Here is a 20,502-nt window from a genome sequence, read left to right as displayed (position 1 = left end):
CTCATATTTTTTATGAGCCAAACCAGGAGAGTTTGCATACTTGATTTTATTGATTAGTTCAGCACATGCATCTGGAGCAGTGGTGCATCGGAGCCGTATAGGCATGATTATTCAGTTTGTCACTTAGATTCTTTTTGGATCGAGGGCTCATCGCCCTGCTTTTTGTGGGTTGCAATCTTTACAAAGTACAAATCCAGACCTGCCTCTAAAATACCACCATACACACCGCTTCGATTGTTCATCAATTTGCACATCTCAGTCACCCTTGTCTCTGCACCGGTTCAATGTATGCACATCATCATAATTAATATCATCTAATTAATAGATTTATCCATGATCCTCTAAACTTGTCCCAATTCCTTGTTTGTTTTCACTAGGGTTGAAACCGATCAAACACAATTGTGATGGATCCAACACGTACTAGTGGAAATCCCAATGTGGTCGAATATTGCTTCAATGGTAATCGAAGGCATCACGATAGAGTAAACACACAATAATCACTATGTGATTTGATGTGATTATTTCACACCTATTGACTTCAGAGAAAGCTGCATTACCCAACAATCATGCACATGCAACCATATTCTCCGACAATCCTAACCTAGTCGCCTCAAGGATGCATTTGAAATTTCTATGACAGAGATAAGAACAAAATCGATCAGTGATTTCTCTGCTCGAGCGGCCATGGCCAGACAGTGTGCAGCGGCTATGGCGCCGATGCATGCTTCCAGTCTCCATCGCATGGCTCTTGGTGATGCCAGCATTTCCGTATCTTGTTGTGGCATGAGAACTCCTGATGCATCCTATGCCAACAGCCATATCAACCGAACCAGACCATTGTTGGATCTTGTGGCCTCTGCCCATGTCCATTAGGAGAGAAAAACATTAAAGCAAGAGAAGTGTTCCAGCCCTTAATAAAGTACTTTGGAGGTACCAAGATTTTATAAAATTTTGATACCTACTACCTAGAGATACCAAATTTTACATTAAAAACTGTGATGCCTCCCGGTGCCGCCTTCTCAAAGATGGTAAAATTATGCTTAAAGCAAGGCACTCATCATTACTATTTGCTAACGTTTCTATTATTTGTCCTTTTGTGGCCAAAGGGTAGTAATTCGGAGTCTCGGACCAACTAAAATTAAAAGAAGAGAAAGACCAAAGGACTGGCTGTTAAACCCTAGACCGCTGCTGAGGTGAAGGCACCATTAAATCATTGGGCTACCTCTCAACTTGTTGCATGGTATAGCCCACCCAATTTGAGTTCAGCATGGTGGTTACCTGCTGCTGTCGTGGAGTTGTAGCCACCATGGCGAAATACATAGCACCAAATAAAATAGCGTTGAGATTTTGGACCTCAGCAGTCAGCATCTTTGGCTATGGCGCTAAGGTCAGGGTCAAATTTTTTGTTACGGTTTATTTCTAAAATAAGTTTTTTAAAAGGGCTAAAGTAAGGAAATTTCAGTAACTCATAGATGGTGGTTGGTCCCCCGAGAATTGAAACATGATTATCTTACAATGTCTGTGTTGCTGAGCACATTCATCTTGTCATGCTTGCTATGCCCTACCGCCTGACTGTCACTGCCAAGTTGCCTCCTCGTCAGAATATCACTTCATCAGACGATGTCCAGCAAAATCCCACCCTCATCATTCGCCATTATTTGTCCGCTGTCTTGCTAAAATCCCACCATCCTCAGTCATCAGACTCGGATTACACTTTTCCGATGGCTGTAGTTGCTAATGATTGCCGATGGAGAGGCCAAAAATTGTTGCTTCTCGGCAAAGTTGAAGTGGAACCAAGCCAAACAACTCTGCACGACAAAACCGATTAGAGGGAAGAAGTGGCGATGGCCTTGGCGACACGAGCAAGCAGTGGCGAAGGTCTTGATGACACCAGCTCAGTTTTGTGGAAGAGTGAAATGAGAGGTCCTGATGCCTCCGAGGCCAACAGCTAGAAATTTGCAAAATGCCGAGTAGAAATTAACCTGGAGTTTCCTCTGCCTCTAGGAAATGGGTCTCAGTGTGTAGCATTCCTTACTTGATCCTTAGTATATACTATTGGGTTGAATATATAGTGTTTGATGTCATGTGATCATTTAATACAAGTAACTTCCAGTTCAATCGATGACATTTGTTTTTTACATATAGTTCAATGCAGCACTTGCTACCTCTGAAATAACGGCCATATATATGTGATCACGTTCATCCTTCCATGATAGCGGACTCCCTCAATGTGTACTAAGGTGTGGAAGTGATCTCTATGCACGATTTAAGCAGCATAACGATTATTGAATTGTTCTCTATTCCACATTTGCTGTCAGGAATGCTTGTTCACCTGTACAACTTCACAAACTTAGAAAAAAATAAGAAACACAACAACTAGAATGGCCAGTTTTGTGGTTTTATCATATGGCGAAAAATGGTTGAATTTGTTAATCATTTGGACGAACAGAAGAACGCTCATGCCATTTACTCTAAATTTGTGACTGAATTTTGTTACTCTCTGAACTGGCCAATGCATTGTCGATTGGTTGTTAGCAGCAACCAATAGACAGTGCATTAAAGAAGTTTCTGTGCCAAATTTAAGAATAAAGTCATATGGAAGTTGAATGTTCTACCCATTTCCAAGATCTAAATAATGTCTTACCGAACAAAAATACAGTTTCATCGAAAGGAAAATATAAACAGAGTTCAAATAAAGTACTCCTATCAAATAACACAAACATCAAGAAACAAGAAACTTTTTACCTTCGTACAAGCCACAAAAACATGCTCAATTTTTTATCTCACTAATTTTACACATTTCAGGTATCAATTTTTTTTGTCGGGACATGTCAGCTACCAATTTTCAGTCAGAGACAAGATCAGAGAGACTGAGGAAATAAAGAGGAAGCTCGATCCGCCAGCTTCAAGCACGAGCAGACATAAAAGAGAAGAGGAAAATGAGCAGACACTGAAGCCTCCTCATCACAGGATCGAAATGCTTTGCATCTGCATCTGCATGCACAGAGTTTGGCTAGCTGATCAGGAGCTGTGTTTGAAATGGACCTGACAGCGAGATGAATTTTGCACGAGATGGGTCTAGATGGAAAGAATGTGGCAACCAAACACACCCATTCCTGCACACCACACAGCATCTGAGCCAGGCTCATGCAGACATCGATCCAAACAGGCTCTACTGCGAGGAGAGTGTCCGGTGACATGAAATTTCCTCATGTCTCTCAGGCCTACCCACAAAATTGTAACAAGCTTGCACTGGAGTGATCAATCTCTTTCTCAGAAGCTTGTTGTGCTCCTTGGTCTTATTTTCTAGAGTAATTTTATAGTCCTTGAGGAAGTACTGGGAGGTACCATATTTTCTAGTGTAAAATTTGAGATTTGTTCTGGTCCAACAAAAAGTACCTCAAGGTACTGGTACCTCGCGCTACCAAATCGTTTTTGATCATTGGATCTAACAATGCCCATCCTACCTAGCTAGATCTAACAATCGAAAACGATTTAGTACCGCGAGGTACCGTACCTCGAGGTACTTTTTGTTGGATCGAAGCAAATCTCGTAAAATTTAGGAGAAATTTTACAGTACTTGAGAGATAACAAGAGGTACTAAATTTGGTACTCTCTCGGTTTCAGGTTATAAGACATTTTGACTTTGGTCAAAGTCAAACTGCTTTAAGTTTGACTAAGTTTGTAAAAAAAGTAGTAACATTTTTAACCCAAGACAAATTTATTATGAAAATGTATTCAATTATTGATTTGATGAAACTAATTTAGCATTATAAATATTACTGTATTTATCTATAAACTTAGTCAAACTTGCAACAGTTTGACTTTGACCAAAGTCAAAACGAATTATAACCTAAAACAGAGGGAGTACTTCCTAGTATCAGAGGTACCAAGAGGTACCAAGAGATACCAAATATTACACTAGAAAATATAGTAGCCTCCGGTACCAACTCAAAAACTGTAAAATCACTCAAAGTTAAGTACCTCTCGGTGCCCCTAGTACTAGGAGGTAACAGTTTGCACTAAAAAATTTGTTTCCACTTGGTATCTCTCAAGAACAGTAAAATTTCTCTATTTTCTTTGTGTGAAGCAAATAGAGGATATTACCATGTATATGAAAATTCACTATATGTTAACTATGTTTTCACATCTAATGTACCATTTCTATATATTTATACCAGTGCAATCTTTTTTTATCAGCTAGTAGTATACCTCATATAGATCGATGGTATTGATCATTTCTACTTATTCTATTACCAGGAGAGACAAGTGTAAAAGTAACAAGTGTAGAAGACATCAACGAGGATGAGACAACCCAATAATCTCATCAATTGTCTCATATACATTCAACCGGTTCAGTTTGAGTCCTCATCCATATGTAACTTGCTGTCCGGAGAGGACGGGAAGAAGATATCAAATTAACAACGTGATCGCTCTTAGCGTTCAAAATAAGAGATTGGTTAGGCAGCAAATTAAATCGTCGTTAGCTCTCAAGGTGTCACAGCATAAAATTTTTCAGTGGAAGAGGCAAAATTTTCAGCACAATGTGCACCTGACAGTACACTACTGTAATGCCGTTCAGTTCATCGTTTCAGGTCAGGTTGATCAATTTAGCATAAACCACAGGCTTAACATGAGCATCACATGTACATCACCATAAACAGTAATGGAAGTTTACGGATTTGTTATCAGCAGCATTCCTTGAAAGTTAAGAAACTGTCATCTCTGCTGTACATGGCATTCAAGTGATCACATCCACTCAATGAAGAGTATCAAACGTTCAAACCGCCCATGAGATTCAGAAATTGGTTCCAAGAATCAAATTAAGAGTTGCATTGCAAGGATATCTGTTGATGCACCAGGCAGAATGAATATTAATTACTGTATCTAAAAACAGTGTCCAGTGAAGTCCGGATGTCTGAAACTTGCATCGGAGGAAGTATGGTCAGCAACCAGCTTACCAGTTGCATATGTTTCAGCTTCTGGTGCCTCCCAGGCCTACCATATCGTAGCAAAGCTATGGACTGTCTAAAATCTCCATGGTTCTTCTTGTTTATCTCAAATAACATCAAGCTAGAAAAACAAGATTGGCTACCTTTCATGCTTCTTTTATATATGGAGCAAAAAAAGATAGCATGGCATCATATAGTATCATGCATGATTTTAATAGCGTTTGCAAAAAAAATACACGATTTTAATGGAAGTGCATCTGCATTATTGACTGAGCAATCAAAAAAAATGGTGGTTGATGATCTTTAACGATCCATCTCAAAATCATTCACCCAGTAATACAACTCTACACAATCAAGTAATCGGATGGAGTCATGAACTTAATTCTTCATCAACTGCATTTGTGGCGTCAACGAGAAACTGACACAATTCCATTGCCTTGTCACACTTGCAGGACCCACCACATGGCCCTCACAAGAATGATTACAATGCCACCCAAGACATCATGATGCAATAATTCGCAAAACTTCATGGTCTTAGCGGAAGGTGAAAAATGTCTAAATCTGCTATAATTGTTTGGACGATAAGAGTTATGCTGAGATGCAGTTTATTCTGAACTTGTGAACATATTTCCACAGGCAAAATGACAAACAAAGTGGGTGAATCATGTTTTACAATTCCATAGCATATTTCAACTACAGTCCAATTCATGAAGTGTACGAATAGGGAACTTAGTTTTTTTTTAAACGAAAAGCGGCAAAAGACTTGCCGAATATATTAGAAGGAATAAAAGTCACAGTACAGACAGGAAAACAAAGAAAGCAACTAGAACGTTAAAAGAGTCTTCCTATGAATTCAGAAGGTCGAACATTGACTCTTAAAACTCTTTGGGCCATCAGATGGGCCTTTTAGATAGATCTATTTGGTCTATATTTTTCCTTTACTAAAAAGGCCACCTGATTTTCATTCCGCGAGCTTTGCTGAAAAATTCTTCGATTGCGCTCAAGCCAAACGTTCCACTAAGTTGATGGTTCCCGAGGATCTTCTTCTTCATGGTCCCTGACGAAATGTGGCAATCCCAATAGGGAACTTAGTTGATGGCCTTCTGGGTGATGACGAACCTAAGAAGCCTAGGAGATGAAATAACTCAATTTTATAGATGTTTCGTAATTAAAAAAATCAACGTAAAATGGTGAGGGAAGAACCTACACGAGGTGACCATCGTACAAAGATCCAATGTTGAACGGTGACCAGTTACATGTACTCTCTCCCAAAAATCTCATATATCATTATTTGGTTTTTCCAAAAATCTAAGTCCTATTTGTAGTCACTTTGTGCTAAATAAAATTGTTAATCGGAAACCAAGAAGTCATTCTAATACTTATTTGGTTGCATGTTCATTGGTTTGCCATATGGTAAGTGAGTTAATTGCTTCTTGGTATTGATGCAAAAAGAAATAGGTCTCAGATTTTTGGAAGGAGGGAGTATAATGTAATATGATTCCTGGAGAGATCTGAATAACTTGGTTAATCATGTCTACTAGCTTGAGAAATGGTGAGCAAAGAACTTAGCAGATTGAGACTATTTTGTAATTGAAAAAATCCCGGTGCTTCCTAGGCCAAACTATTATGGCGATAAGGCACTTGAAAAATCTTATCTCCATCAATTCTCCTTCTCTTTCTCAGCCTGAGATCCTTATTCATCTTGCCTTTTATAGGTCAGGAAAAGGGATATGGTGATGTAATAAGTGAGCTTTAGTGCACCGTCAGATGTGGAGAATGGGATGTTTCCATTGTCTTATAACGAAATCGTTAAATTATATATGGCAGTTATATAAATATTAAGGATAAGATATGTTTAGACTCTTTCCTTATTAGCGAACAGTTGACTATGCATTGAAATCAGCTTTCTTGTCTCTATCGTTGTACTTCTATATTTCCCGAGGCTCCAAAACAAATCAACCAATAATCGCAGTATATATCTCTTCATGGACTATTTAACACAAATGTGATCACATTTTTTTTGAAAATGCATTTCTTTGCTTCTTACAGTTATTCAAGAAATGAAAGGTGGAGCTGATTTCAATGCATAGTCAACTGTTCGCTACGCAATATATATTGATGCAACAGAAAGCTGAAGATCTAGCTAATTAACGAGTTACATGTTGCATTAGTGCAAAATTCATTCAAGTGGTGTTTTTTGAGGACGCCCTCTATAAACTCAAAAAATTTCACTTACCCACCTAGATAAACCAGGTCGGTCATCTCCAACCGTTCGATCGCGATCGGGCAGACATGATAGTCGAAGCCAGCTTGTTTTCTTTTTTTTGGTATGACACCTTCCTTTAATCCGTATTTCCAATCACCAAGTGCTATGTCTCCCCACTCGTCAGCAACGAACTACGATATCGAACTTGCTTCCTGTGTTGTGGACAAACACACTGGCATCGATCTACTGTGCTCTCCATCCCTTCCTCCATAATGGTCCATCTGGTGCGTCGACCTCAACATCGTGCCACCGATGGCTGCACTTACAAACATACAGAGGCGGAGTTCCATGGAGGCCAACCTTGGTCATGACCCCTCCAGCTTTAGAAATATTGCATTATTGGAGTCCCCAAGTCTTTGATACTCTAATACTTCACAAAATAGCACAATAACCGTTCAAAGAAGCTATCACACTGTCTCTCTCCAATTTATTGTTCAAGCTCCACCGCTGCAAGCGGAGCAAGTTGCTGCGCGGTGTTTCTTTTTTTTTTTCATGAACGTGCAGTGTGCGTCAACATTAGAAGAAAAGAGTTCTAGTTATACACCACAATGAGCCTGACTGGCCCTTGCCAAGTAACAAGGGAGGGATAGCAGGGGTTGAACAAAGAGAAGGGATACAAACTAAGAAAATTGCTGCTCCTAGACAGAGGAAGAAAAAAAAGGAAAAGGAACCCCCTATCCTCCCAATAGGTCCCAAAACGAAGCGGCACTAGCTAAAGACTAGAGCGTTGTTTCTGTTAATTATCACAAACTAAAGTACCCATGTAACTCGCCAGAGATAGAAGGGAAGATGAGGTCAAATCGTGATATATTGCTTAGTTATGAGCATTTAACAAGAGATGCGAGGAAGGTGGGAAGTCTCTCTTTGTTTTCTATCTCGATCATGTGAATGAATCTGGACAATATTTATGAAAGACGGCACACGAATCCAGGCAGATGTACAAGGGATTGGCATGACAATTTTACACAAACCAACGGCTAAAAAGGGATTGCACCACATGTACATCACTGGAGCAAGTGAAATTTCACCATAAAAGCAGCCAGCTTTACGCAAGATAACAGCCAAAGGAGGAGAGATTTGCTCCGGTCCAACAAAAAGTACATTGAGGTACCGGTACCTCACGGTACCAAGTCGTTTCTGATCGTTGGATTTAACAATGCCCATTCTGTCAAGTTAGATTCAATGATCGGAAACAATTTAGTACCGTGAGGTACCGGTACCTCGAGATAACCAGAACAAATCTCAAAAGATGAAGCCCTATCGCGTCCATGAAATTCAGGTGACCAAATCCACTCTAGAGGGGCTTCATCCTGCGACGTTGAAGGTGCCTGCCGCAAGATGCATAATAAACTGGTTGGTTGTTGCTAGCATTAAAATCAAGAGCTGCATATATGCCAAATTAAACATGTCCACTGAATTATGAAAGTCTAAAGCTTGTTTGAGAGGAAGAATTGGGTCAGGCCACAGCTTACCAATAAGATGTATGAGAGCTCCTGATGCCTTCCAGGCCTACCATACAATAGCAAGCCAACCATCCGGCTGGCTGAACTCCATGAAATATTCTTGTTCATCTCTCTGAACATCAAGCTAGAAAAACATGTCGCTGCTACTTCATTTTATCTACTCTTTTATGGAGCAAAGAGGATATATATCATGATACATGAATATGGCGTCAACTTGGGAGAGAATATCTAGTTAATCGTCAGTTCAACTATCTTGAGAAATGCTGAGCAAAAAACTTAGTAGCAGGAGGCTAGTTTGTAACAGGAAAGCTCCCGATGCCTCTTAGGCCTAACTATTATATATGGAGCAACAAGCCACTGGAGTGGTCTATCTCCCATCAACTCTTCAATATTTGTTTCTCAGTCTGGTGTCCTTTCTCTTGTCTTTTATATATATATGGAACAAAATGATACGGTCATGCAGAAAGTGTGCATCTTTGGATGTCAGGATGTAATTATTCTATTATCTTAAAAATTAAAAATATGAAAATATGATCAAGTATGATTTAAATGCTCATCAGCTACTATTAGCTACCACACGCTGATGCAATAGAAGGTTGCAGAACATACACGATTTGGTTTGGTGGCAAATTAATTTAAGTGGTGTTTTTTTTTAGGAAACCAACCTTTACATCGAAAAAGTTAGCCCATTCGCGATAAACCAGGTCATATCCAACCATTTGATCGTGATAGGGCAGATATCAGATAGCTTTGTGGAAGCAATGGATTATTATTTTTTTTTTCAAGAAGAAACCTTCCTTTTGTCCATATTTCTAGTCTTTAAATTGGGGGCTTTGTACTTTGTTTTTTTCTTGATGAAATACAGAATACACATTTCGTCATTTCCAAAACAAAAAAAAAAGGAGTGGGTGAATTGTGTTTTTCAGAAATTCAGCATATACCATTCCAACCATAGTCATGAAGTGTACAGGCAGGCAACTTCGTCGATGGGCTTCTAGGCGACGACCAACATAAGAGGCCTCTGAGAGATGCAGTAACTCATTGTTATAGATGTTTCTAAGAAAACTTTCAAGGTAAAATGGTGATGAGGAGAACTTATGCATGCGAGCTGATCATGGTACAAAGATCACATATAAAATGGTGACCAGTTACATATAAAATGCAATATGTTTCCTTGATGATTGAGGACCCCGTAGCTAATCATGTCTAGTTATCCGATAAATGTTGTGGTAAAGAAGTTGAAGGAATGGGCTATTTCGTAGTAGGAAAGCTCCCGGTACCTCCTAAGCCTAACATTCGACAATAAGCCACTGTAATGACCCATCAACTCTTCATCTCTTTCTCAACCTCGAGTCTTGGATCCTGTCTTTTATAATGTCGGAAGAAAGGATAATCATGTAATAACCGATCATGTCGGAAGACTTAGATAGAGCGGGGTTTGTGTTGATTGTAAGGGTTGGGTTTTGGGTGATCTAGGCTGTGTTTCGTTATTGGCCTAGCGGCGGTCGATCATGCTTAGCGGCGGCCGATCCGGTGCTAGCCTTCTTCTGGATCTGTGTGTTGGCACTGCCAGTGTGTGGGTAATGATATACATTTTTCCTTTTCCTGATTACAACCTTCCAGGATTGTAATCTTGTTTTTTTTTCATTCTCTATCAATAGAACTTCGCACCGTCTCGTGTGAGTCGTTCAAAAAAAATAATTGATCATGACTTTGTGAATCGATCGTCAGATGCAATGATTGCGATATTATTATTGCATGTTTGAAAGATTGAGCGTCTTATTTTATACAGTCGATTACAGTGCAGCAAGGCAACATTCACGCAAGGAAGAGCTGCAGACAAAATTAACGAGGTGAGGATTTGGATGGGTGCGTCATGGATTTATATGATGGAATACATTACCAGCATGAGATGATCCAGTAATAATCAAGAGTGATCCAAACTAAAGAGTTGGAATGCTTTTCTTTCGTGTATGAGGTCCTCTTTTCACTCGAAATACTACCTCCATTTTTTAATATATGAAACATTTGACTTTTTTGACAAACATCTAACAATTCGAGAATTACATCGCTTACTCTAGCAGAGTCAACTACAACTGTTCAACCAGATCACCCGTGCATCAGCGGAATCAGCAGTTGAACTGTTGATGTTAATTACCAGCGTCTAAGAAAGCTCCACGAGACAACAGAAAAGGAAGAAGCTACAGTTTGCTCCCTCGTTGAGGTGCCACTGCACCAGAGTTCTGAAACTCTGAAACTTGCTTGAGAGCAGAAGTGAAACAACAGTTTACCACCGGCGTATCTGACAGCTCCTGATGCCTCCCAGACCTACTATACAGTAGCAACTGGGCGATGAGCTCCAAGAACTACTTCTTTTGTTCACTGATGAGTTGTTGTTGTTTTTTCACTTCTGCTGTCAATATATGATCAATGTTTACTGATGCCATCACTTCCCAAACTAAGAAAGGATGTCACCGAATAAAGACGGCCAGAAGGTGAAAAATGCATTTGATTGGTTAGTTATTTGGACGAACAGAAGCATGTACGCTAATGCGACAGCGGGAGATGCATTGACAGATGCATGTTGACCTGTTACATGTAACGTAATCTGATTCCTCAGGGCATCTGCAACATGTGGTTCGTCGTGTATAGTCATCACTCATCACCAACAGTATCAGTGAAGAACACCCCAGGAATTGATAGGAGATCTCCCGGTGCTTCACATGCCTAACTATCATATATGTTACAGGCCATGCACTGCAGTGATCCATCTCCTTCATGGTCTCTTTTCCTCGGCAGCTCGGTGTCCTGTTTATAGAGATGCACAGGAGTGATCCATATCTATCATATCATCACACCGACACTGAGAAATGGGAGCACAGAATAGAGATGACCCTTTTGGTGGTCATAGAGAAAGGTAAAAAATGTATGAAATTGTTAGTAGTAGTTATTGTAAAACAAAAGCATGCTCATGCATTTTACTCTGAACTTTTGAGGACATTTTTTTAAAAAAAAAAACAAACAGATGGAGTGGGATTCTGTCTTTCAGAAGTTCAGATAGGTTCAGCTAAGAATATATAGTAGTGAAGTGTCATTTTACATTGGAATCCTAACTTTTTTTTTATTATAGGAGACCTTACATTTTTTTTCTATTGTCATCACAAGAATGTCGCCCACTACCGTTGTTGCAGTTACTCTGCTGAAATCCATCTCCATGTTGTTCTTGCTTAGCAAGGATGATGTTGCATATCACAGTCCATGATGCAAATCCCTCCTCGCATACTATACATAGGCGTTTTTTATAGTGTTGTTCAATATGGCTGCACCAGCTATCGATTGTATATAGTCCAGGAATATAGAGAGATAAGTAACATAAAAACTCCTAATACCTCCTATGCCAACAACCCTGTATACCAACATTGTGTTAGGATGATGTGCACTAGGGTTCCCGATCTTCCGAAAGGTTCTACTAAACAACAATTTGGGCGGAGTCGTGACACAAATCGATCCGGCTTCTTGAACGCGCACGCTCTTGAGCCCCGCAATCGTAGCACCACATTTCCTCTGGTTATCACCCGTGTCGAAACGTGGATGACCTCGCCGAGGAGGCTAATCCCTGTTTGCCAATCGAAGAACACAAACAAGAACGATATAGAATAGAACCAAAATTGCAGATGAATGATTAAGCTCACAAAGTTGGGGTCTTACAATCTGATCTAGCGGCGAAACTGTTCTCGACAGAATAATCTGAGCAAAACCCCAAACCCTAAAGATGACAACGGGTACTGATATATAGAGTTTAGGGTCATGCAACCCCCTCTCGACGCACCCCTAATGGGTTCCAACACGATACACGGCCCAAAGGTCCAAATACGGTGACGTAGCACCGGGACAGATTCTGGACGTCAACTTGTTCGGTCGATTCCCGTTGACTCGGAAAGAATTTGGAGTGGGACCAAAACCATTGGAAAGGTTATCTTCTTAGCTTTCCATCCATATATGAACGCCCCAATCCGAGCACGTATGCGACTTGGGCGCCCGTTTTAGCGCAGACTGGTCCTGGACTCCGAATTGCACCCGAAGTCGACTTGGAGAAGGTCTTGGTTTGGTCCCTAATCAACTTCTTTGATATTCCATGCATTCGTTATGCTCAGCCTCTTTTCTTTTATCCAAGCAAGTACCTCTGCAAACTAAAACAAGCAAAACTCATTGTGTAGCAACGTTTGTTCAAAAATATAACAAGTAAATCTTATGTAGAACATATGCACCTTTGGCTAATTAATACACAAGGTAGTCATGGTTATATCCAAGCTAGTTATGTCCTCATCATAGGAATCTCTCTAATTTGCCGTTCTTGATAAATTTTTGGCACTCTCACCTAAACTTTTATCTGGTTCGATGAAACAGTGTTGTATATGGCATCTATTAAATAAGTCCTTGGTATGTTATTGAGTCTAGCTATATAGCATCTGATTGAAGTGATCATTAATACAGCTATATTCCAGTTCAATGCATCGCTTATTGTACTGGTGGCTAAAATGGGTTGCATAGGCGGTTGGGTCAACCGCCTTTGAGAAAATGCCTGTGGAAATGCTATATTTCCATAGGTGGGGAAGCAACCACCTGAGGAAATGCATTTCCACATTTTAATTTTTCAGGTGAAAGAAAGGTAAAGAAATTTTGTATTTTAGTATGTGTCTATATATACATGGTCACAATTTGTCATAGCTATGCAAAATAAATACGGATGGTTTGGTGGTTATAGAGAGTAAGGTGAAAATGCGTGAAACTGGTAATTATGTGAACGAACGGAAGCTCATGCAATTTACTCTGAACTTGTGAGGACATTTGCAAAAACAAAATGAACAGAGGGACTGTGAATTTTGTTTTTCAGAAGTTCAGCGAAGCGCTTTCAAACAACAGTGCAATTCATGACAATGCTGACTTCCTCAATGGGCTTCCAGATGATGGATGATGGACATAGCACTAGCAGGACTGAGCGATGCATCAACCCATTTGTAACTATCAATGTTTCTATAAAGAAGGAAAAAAAGATGCTAGAGGAAAAATGGTGAGGTTAAGAACTTAAATGAGCCTATAATGAGAGAAAGATCTATATAGGCAAGGTGACTAGTCACATGTAGAATGTAATATGATTTCTTGATGCACCATTCCTGTGTGGTTGGTATCTTGAAAATTCCCAAGACAGTTAGCAAAGAACACACTGGGAATTGACCCATTGACAGGAGATTTCCCGGTATCTCCCAAACCTAACTATACTACAATGATCCACCCATTGATCTCCATCTTCGTCGTCTCTCTCTCTCTCTCTCTCTCTCTCTCTCTCTCTCTCTCTCTCTCTCTCTCTCTCTCTCTCTCTCTCTCTCTCGGCAGCTTTATGTGCTGTTTAAAAGATGCACTCTGCATCTCTTGCTAGCTTCTATTAGTAGTTATTCAAGACCTGCAACTGATGAGGTTGATCATGAGATGATTCATCAGTAGCGGCCCCACCCGGAAGAAAAGGAGGGGTTTTTTTCATAAAATACCTTCCTATTATCCTTGAGCAAGATCAATGTATGTGTGATTACCAATTACATATGAAATGTAATTTGATCCTTGAGCAAGATGTGGTTATTGAAGTCTACTAACTTGAGAAATGATAGTAAAGAATTTGGTAAAAAGTGGGTTATCCATAATAGGACAGCTCTCGATACCTCCCAAGCCTACCATGGCAAAAGCAAGCAGTTGGAGTTATCAATCTCCATCATTTCTTCTTCAGCCTCTGCTCCTTGATCTTGTCTTCACATTCATAGAGCAAGCAGGACATGGTCATATCTGAAAATTGAGTGTTTTTTTTTTCAGTTCAGAGAGTTTAATGCTTAATAACCTACTAGTATTACTCATTTACCTAGGCACCCACTAAGAGATTATTACATTGGAGCCTCATCTCCAGCCATTCGATCACGATCAATAGGACCATAAGAAAGGATTAGAGGATGGTGGAAATACTGCCTCTGCTTTCTATTAGAAATGATAGGGATCAAAGGACAGCGCTGTGAAAGATGATATGGATATGGGCCGCGTCAAATACGTGCATATTGCGACATTGAATTGATCAGATTTGCTCAAGATGCAGAAACTTGTATGTATGCTAAACATGTCCACTGAAGTTTCCAAATCTGAAACTTGCATCAACTGGTTTCTACTTGCTAGAAAATCATAAGCACTAGAGAGGCAGAATGGTATGGCAACAGCTCACCACTGGTTTATCTCACAGCTCCTGACGCCTCCCAGGCCTATGTATGATATTAGATACTGCAGCAAGCCAGTTCCTGGGTTGCTGAACTCCATGAGCTCCACTTGTTCATCTCTCTGAACATCAGTCAAGAAAAACAAGATCACTGCTACTTCATTTCATCTGCCCTTTTATGGATCAAAGAAGACAGCACGGTATCATACACGAATTTACTGTCTGATAAACATTCAGTCATTCAGAAACCTGAAGCCGAGTTCAATGTGCACCTAGTTTGATTTTGGTCATTTTTTTCTATCTCCAATGTAAAGAAGGGGTGCATCTATATCACGTAAGAGTAGCTGGGGATTTTGTCTCATCGCTCTTTAATTTACTTCATTAGAAATTATTAGTTGTGTGCCTTACGGCAGGGGGCGTTTTACCTCGAAATTATTGAGCTGAGCTCACCATTAGTTTTCTGTACAGTGGTAGGTGCTGTATATATTGAAGTGGAATTACAGTGTTCAATTATCGCATCAAAACGTCTGAGACATCAGACATACATATATATCTTTGCTGCATGATATGTAGAAGAAAACACGAATGAAAACAAAAAAAAATCTCAAGATGGGAGAGAGAGCATTTCTTGAATTGTTCGGCACAGGAGGCATCAGGAGTTACCATGCTACATGCCTTGGGGAGAGTAAGTTACTTGCCTTAATTATCACCATTTGGCTTCAGTCCCAGTCAAAATTTTGCTCTGCGTGCTTAAACTAAATTTAGAGATCGAACATGCTACGAAGATTATCGAACTAATGGCTACTATGTGCTAACATGCAGTATCTGCATAGCGCGGCGATGACTGAAATGTTTGAGCACATTGGTTTATCAGAGAAGCAGACAATGTCCTCTCAAAAGAAGAATCATGGACAATTCACCCGAGGAACACAACGATCAGGACCTGATTAAGTCATAAACCCAGTGCTCGACAGAATCTGATTGGTAAAGACCCATCTTCCAAAATCCATGGATTAAGTGTCAGGAGTAGGAGGGTGCTCGATTGAAGCTGCTTACTATAGAGCCAATTCCCAAGGTTGCTCCATTACGGATGCCACATATCAGGGATGTTGTATAATGCTCTATCGTCGAGAAACGCCTAGAGATCTTCCAGCTAGCGCTGCAAGATGGTGGGCTAGCCAACCTGAATTTGAAGCTTCACTCCTTCTAATTATTTAATATTATATTCTTCCCTAATATTCGTGTTTTCTTTTTAATGCTCTACCGTCGACTGCAAGTGCCGTGTTTTACTGTTGAGATCATCACAACGCAATCTTCAGTCCTATCTGGCCCTGTTTGTCACAATTTTCCTTCCTTTTGTACTGATCACTTGCACAAAAAAAATGTGAGAGGTTTCTTTTGTGTTTCAGTCCACATGTCACTAATTGCTGGTGCTAAATTCAATATAACCCGCACATCGACCATTATTGCGCAAGGAATCCTGCATCTGTGTGTGACATGGTAATTTCACTTCCATCCATCTTTTTTTTTTCTACTCAAGAGCAATTGAGCAAAGAGCAGAGCAAGATGAAAACATGAGGGCAGAACAGAAGAGCAAAACAAAGCATTTTTCCTGTACTTGTTTTTTTTTTTTTTTTGTACATAATAAGTGATGATTGAGTCCGCCCAACAAGAAGCCCATATTTCACCGGGCGATATGTTTTGGCTCATACTTTGCCGTCAGTTTTGTGGGCCCACTTAAAGTGATGGGCCGAGTTAACTGGCCCACGCGGTGAAGGAGCAGCCCATATATATAATAAAAAGGAATAAGTTCACTTTAGGTTCCTCAAAATTGACATTGAGTATCAACTTTGATCTTAAGACAGTATGGCTCTTGGTTTTGTTCAATACTACCTTTACTCTTTTAGAATTAATATTTGAAAATGTATTTGTAAATATTGTATGAAATAACACAAATTAAAGTTGTATAGTTGACTGAAAGTGACATATTAATTAGTTTTAGAAAATTTAGGGCCCCAATTTACATTTTGTTCCGGGCCCCAAAATCCTGAAGACGGCCCTGCTGCCTGCCTACTTTAAGTTGTGGAGAACACAAAACAAATACATGAGCTGATCATCTTCTCAATCATATATCCTTCAAATCATATGCTTGATTGATGTGCCACGTTGGACGAAACCGGAAGTCGTACTGCATTGAGACCAAAGTTGACACGATATTGGGAGTTGGGGAATGAACTGTGTCTGGTATTTCGGTTCAAAGATGAATTTCATACTCGACATTAAATTGAAGGACCTAAAAGTGAATAAAAAAAACCACCAATGCCTCCCAGGCCTACCACTGGACAGGTCAACTCCATGAGTTCCCCTTGTTCATAGTCTCTAAATATCTAGCTACAAAAACATTCATGTTGCTGCTACTTCATTTCATTTGCGCTTTAATTGAGCAATGGAGATAACATAGCATCATACAGGAATTAGTCGTACCAGGACCTGCAGCTTTCTTCAATGTGCAGTTGGTTTGATTCTGATGTTTGCTCATCAAAAGCAGGGGGGAAAGGGTGTAGTTACACAGCATTGTGATGAATCAATCAATGTATTGAAATGGATCTCATCCACATAACTGACTGAGCAATCAACAAATTAAATAATTCACTCAGTGATACAACTCTACACCGTCATGTCATCATGTGATGAAACAATCAAATCTTTAAAGGTGTAGAAGCTACGAGGGGAGCAGGTGATAAACAAATTCTATAATGAAATGCAATATTGGAGCAAAGCATGAGCAGAGGGAAATAGGAAATCCGTTACCATGAGTTAATCCATTAATAGTTAGTAGTACTTAGCAGTTTATTTTGTTTCACTCTAATCTCATCTTTGTATTGCACATTTCTTCTATCAATACAGCACAAGCGGCCCTACTTGTTCTCCAGAAATAACTCATGAAGTTTAGAAGTTGCATGGCTTATTTCATGGACCTACAGGTGATCCTAAACCAAAGAAATGTGTGGCTTCTTTCACATATCACCATCGTAACAGGACAGCTCTTGATGCCTCCTAAGCCTACCACCGCAAAAAAACAAGCCACTCGGAGTGATCGATCTCCATACTACTTTTCTCTCATATCTTCCTCAACCCTTGCTCCTTGTCTTGTCTTTTATATGTAGAGCAAATAGGACATGATCATATATGAAAATTGAGGGGGGGGGGGGGGGGGGGTTCAGCACTATTAGAATAAGTGTCGAATATACGAGTCCTATTTGATTACCGTTAGACTTGGAGTTGTAATAGGTGTTAGAGGGTAGAGTTAGAGTCGGACTCTGTAACCCGGCATCTCTCTTAAATAGAGAAGGGGCACCACAATGTAACCATGGCGATTACAACGTAGTACACGCAGGGAGATGATGGCGGTGTGGCCATGGACTCATAGCGGCTAGGTGCTATGTTGGTTGGGGAGGAGCGCCCATAATCAGAGCCCCAGGGATGTAGGCTTCGGCTGAACCTCGTTAACAAATATCGTGTGTTCATGTGTCATCATCTGGCATGTCTTGGGTGGTCAATGATTGAAACGATCGAGAAGGTTAGTCGTCGTTCCGCTATATTGACTAACTTTTATAACAAGTACAGCTGACTACAATGCTCAATATATAAACTAGAAATAGGTACACTATATTAGCTAGGCAGTACTGAAACAAACAAAAAGCTGAGACCAAATTAACAAGGTGATGATTTTGATCATTGACACAGCAATCAACAAATGAGATGGTTGGTATTATTTATTCTTTAGCAATCCATCAGAAAATCATTACCCGATCATACAACTCTACACCATCTCTAATCCATTCCAATCACGATCAAGCGGACCAGATTAATCATTCGCAAGCAGAGGATGTCTCTTTTTCACAAAACAACAACGTGAAAGGTGAAAGCAGGAAGCTAGCACGAACAATTTGAGGAGTTCAGCAAGTTATAAATCACCAGCTAAATAAACTGCATCACATGTACATCATTGGAAGCATCTCAACGGTTACTCGGGAAACCGGACGGAGGAGAAGACTCGTGCTGTGTCCTTGATGTTGAGGTGATCATGACCTCTTGGTCTTGCGACTTGGAATAAGCCTACGAGATGCAGAAACTGGTCAGTTGGGTTGTTGCTAATATCAAATGAAAGAATTGCAGTGAACTACTAAACTCAGAAACTTGACTACTTGAGTGAGAAGCAAAATGGTCAGACAAGCAGCAGAAGATTGCTTACCATCGGCGCATTTGACGGCTCCTGATGTCTTCCAGGCCTACCTGGGCTGCCTGAACCCCATGAACTCTTCTTGATCATCGATCTCTGATAAAAACCAAATAATCAATCAAGAAAAACAAGCTGCTGCTACTTCATTTCGTGTGCTGTTTTATGGAGCAGAGGAGATAGAATGCTATCATACAGGAATTAATTGTCTGATTCCATGCAATCACTCAAGACATGCAGCCGAGATCAATGTGCAGCTATGCCCTGCTTTGATTCTGATAGTTTTCTGAACAAATCCAAAGGGAAGGGAAAAAAAAGGAAAACAAAACCAAAAGTCCTGACCATTTGTACTATATCCCCACTAAGTTGAGACTTTAATCTTGAAGTACATGCTACAGAAGTAAGAAGGACTAACAAGAACAAAGAGTACAACCACAAAAGATTGAAACAAATTGAAATTTTGGGCCAAATAGTTTCGTGCCAGTGGGTCTCGGAAATTTTGAAATGAACTTGCAAACCATGGTTGGCAGTATAAGTAAGTCTAGCCCCTTGGATTTAAGATGATGATGGGCATGGATCACTTCTACTAGCAGTAGAGACCTCTGTAAAATTTACCAATTTTATGTCAATACTAAGTAATATTTGGTCTGATGTAGCTGCTCAACACCCTCATTTTTTAGTACTTCAATGTAGCACATAAATGTATGTCCACGTAACTGAGACTGGATTATCTAACATTGTGATAGATCAATATCCCCATACATATATATTGGTAGTGATCCATGAGATTATGGCAGACCAATAATGAATCATTGAATTGTACTTCTTCATCTCCTGTTTTCAATAGTATAATGAATTTTCACCAATGCTACTTCACCAAACTAAGAAAAATAATTTTATGGTTCTTAAGGAGGGTACTAGGAGGTACAACACTTTTTCATATAAAATTTAATACCTATTAGTATCTCACGCATTAGGATGTACCAATTTTTCTAATTAAAAATCTCGGTCCCTCTCAGTACCTCTTAAGGACTATAAAATTTCTCAATTAAGAAATGAAGCACTGAATAAAGACGTTTGGATGTTCTCAAAAAAATTAAAGATGTTTGGTTTGGCTGTCATGGAGAAAGGTGAACAATGCATGAAATTGGTAATTGTTTTTTTTCGTGAAATTGATAATTATTTGGATGAACAAAAGCATATGCTCCTAAAGTTTACTCTGACCTTGTAAGGACATTTTGGAAAAATATAAACGAACAGATGGATTGAATTATGTCTTTTCTGAAGTTCAGCTAAGTGCATATTCCAACTACAGTCCAATTCATGGCATT

The 20,502-nt window shown here is 39.7% G+C and overlaps 1 long non-coding RNA gene across 1 annotated transcript; it reads right to left on the bottom strand.

Annotated features, from left to right (window-relative positions):
- Positions 1 to 18,752: 18,752 nt before the first annotated feature.
- On the bottom strand, positions 18,753 to 19,843 carry LOC127758229 (uncharacterized). Its single transcript, XR_008013668.1, has 3 exons — positions 19,368 to 19,843; positions 19,187 to 19,270; positions 18,753 to 19,050 (listed from the first exon to the last, which is right to left on the bottom strand). It is a non-coding gene; the product is annotated as an uncharacterized LOC127758229 (long non-coding RNA).
- Positions 19,844 to 20,502: the final 659 nt, after the last annotated feature.

Source organism: Oryza glaberrima, chromosome 12 (genome assembly GCF_000147395.1).
Source record: "Oryza glaberrima chromosome 12, OglaRS2, whole genome shotgun sequence".
Classification (NCBI taxonomy): domain Eukaryota; kingdom Viridiplantae; phylum Streptophyta; class Magnoliopsida; order Poales; family Poaceae; genus Oryza; species Oryza glaberrima.
Note: the sequence above shows the minus strand (reverse complement) of the source record. Positions and strands in the feature narration are given on the sequence as shown.